At 30.3% G+C, this 2,563-nt stretch overlaps 1 non-coding gene across 1 annotated transcript; it reads right to left on the reverse strand.

Moving 5' to 3' along the window:
* Window positions 1–1,517: 1,517 nt before the first annotated feature.
* Trnah-gug lies at window positions 1,518–1,589 on the reverse strand. Its single transcript has one exon. It is a non-coding gene; the product is annotated as a tRNA-His (tRNA).
* Window positions 1,590–2,563: the final 974 nt, after the last annotated feature.

Raw genomic sequence — 2,563 nt, forward strand, 5'->3', positions numbered from 1 at the left:
ATAATAACCAAATATTTTGTTAACGCTAAATTCAACTACAATTCCCTTTGTTTGATAAAATAAATTGAGGTTATAACGCCACAAAATAGGCTCCGCCATAGATGAAGGCAATTTATTACGATATATATTTCTCTTTCGATCCTTTGTAATAGAAACGAGATAGTGCTACGTTGTTGACGCCAGAGGGTGTAACATTTACTCCCAGAAGGTGAATGGAGTGTAAAAATATACATAATTCTATAATAAAGCGACAAATTGTTGAAGCAATGAGGCGTTGGAAACGAATTTGTGTAAGCCTCGCAACTAGCGGTACATTACGAATGAGTAGTAGAAGTGTAATAATACACTAACCGTAAATATTATTATTTTTTTAAACTTTTTGGCATTTTCATTAAAACCCTTTTGGTATTTGCAATTTGTGTTGTAGATTAAAAATATTCTAATTATTAACTTAATTTACGAGTGCTTCATATAAAATGTAGTTTAAATACTTTAGTTTCATACTTTATTGTTTATGCTATCAATATTTTCTCTATTGATAGGGGTTGCCTGTAATAGATCACTATTAGTGACAAAACCGCTTTTGCACTTTTTCAAATTAGAATAATGTTATTTTTCTTATTCAATGTGAAATAAAGTATTTATTAAATATATACTGTGGTAAAATACTAAAAATCCTACTTTTAAATTGTTTCTTTGTATATATTTATGTAACATTATTATAAATTTTTATAGCGGTAATTTAATCAGATTTACGTATTAAAATACAGCAGTAAGCCTTGTTTATTTGAAATGTGTATAATTAGAACAAGTATTAAACATTCAACCATTATTTAGAGTACAGTTTTTATAGTCGTAATTATAGTAATTTCATATACTTTAGAAGGAAAGTAAAACTTTGGAACCTTTAATGGAAATAACTGGTAACATAATAGCCGGAAAAGGTTACATTATTAGAAAAATAAATGTGTAAAGCTGTCAAGCATTGCGTGTTAGATTGGTAAAATGTACAACAATCTTTGTACATACGTATTTCCTTATGCTAATAATATAAGGGAGTTGATGTACTTAGTACATGGAATGAAATTAAATATTGAAATTATTTACTACATTGATTGTTATAGATCAACGTGATTATTCTTTATGTGTATAGATTAGGTCAACTTTAGACAATTTTTATTTAAAATTTTTGTAATATAAGATAGCGATATATAATCATTAAAAGCTATATAAATAAAATTAAATCGATAAATATGTCACGAAGAATATATTTGAGAATACTTGGTCTAATTTTTATAATTTTTTAAAGGTTTTCTGATATACTTTATTTAAGTTTTTTATGGAATAAAAAAAAAATCAGCGCAGAAAATTGAAAAATTTTATAGAATGAAACAATAGTTTCAACTTCACGCGTTTATAGTTATCAAGAAAAAACTACTTATGTTAGATTAATTAGATATATAATATATAAATACACCGTGAAAATAAAAAAGTAGCTCCGCCGAGACAGCTTGCGCTGCCGTGACCAGGATTCGAACCTGGGTTACTACGGCCACAACGTAGGGTCCTAACCACTAGACGATCACGGCTACCGGAGCTAGTGACGGTGATAACAAAATAACTATACTGTTTGTAAAATTACTTTCACTTACGCCTGCACGTAAGTTGACTTTGCTCTACATTTACATAACAAAGTTTGTAGCATATATTTTTAATAGCACGTAGTTTCGTTCCTGCTGATGTATAATAGCACAGTTATGCATTAGCGTTGCTATTTACTTTTTCTAGGCGACTGATTTAATTTTTGGAATACCCTCGTATCGTATTACGTTGCGGTGCACCTTAGGGGGTAGTGGTGTCGCGACACACTGGGTTTGCTGTATATAAGGCTCAGGACGTGTGTTGCGGGCCCTTTTTGCTTTTGCTTTTTGCTCTTTTTTTTGGATTGGATTCTCTCGCCGTTTTGGGTACTAGCTGCGATTTGTTGTGGGTGAGTCATTGTAGTTTTTTAGGGTATAGCTTTGCTTTAGTGTAGTTGATTTTGTGAGTTTTGAAAAAAAAAATTAAGATTCTGTAGGACTGTGTTTTTTTTTACTCTCTCTCTTGTTGTCTCGTGTTAGGAATTGTGGGTGACTCTCTAACCCAGCAAGCAATTTTTTTAACACGTAGCACTGGCGCCCAACGTGGGGCCCGAATATTTAAAATTATTTGTTTGTCGGTGAATTATTTTAATTATTTTATTTTGTAGGGTATCGCATTGGCACTCAATTTTTTTTTTCTTATTCCTGGCAAGTGGTTTTCTCTGGGTATGGAAAGGGTCTTGTCCTTGTGTCTTTGTGTGTTTTGTGTTTTGTGAATTGTGTTAAATTATTACTTTTCATTTTTATTAATTAAATTTGATTACTGTTTCGTTTAGGTTGTGTATTTATATTAGTATGTTTAAAATTTAAAGTTAATATTTAAAAGTTTTTATTTGAATTTAAAATATTTGTCTGAGCGTAGTCACGGTTTTTGCATTGTTAATCGTTCCTTGCTAAAAATTTTCAGTTACCTACTTTTTGTA

The sequence above is a fragment of the Melitaea cinxia genome, chromosome 3 (assembly GCF_905220565.1).
Source record: "Melitaea cinxia chromosome 3, ilMelCinx1.1, whole genome shotgun sequence".
NCBI classification, from domain to species: Eukaryota; Metazoa; Arthropoda; class Insecta; order Lepidoptera; family Nymphalidae; genus Melitaea; species Melitaea cinxia.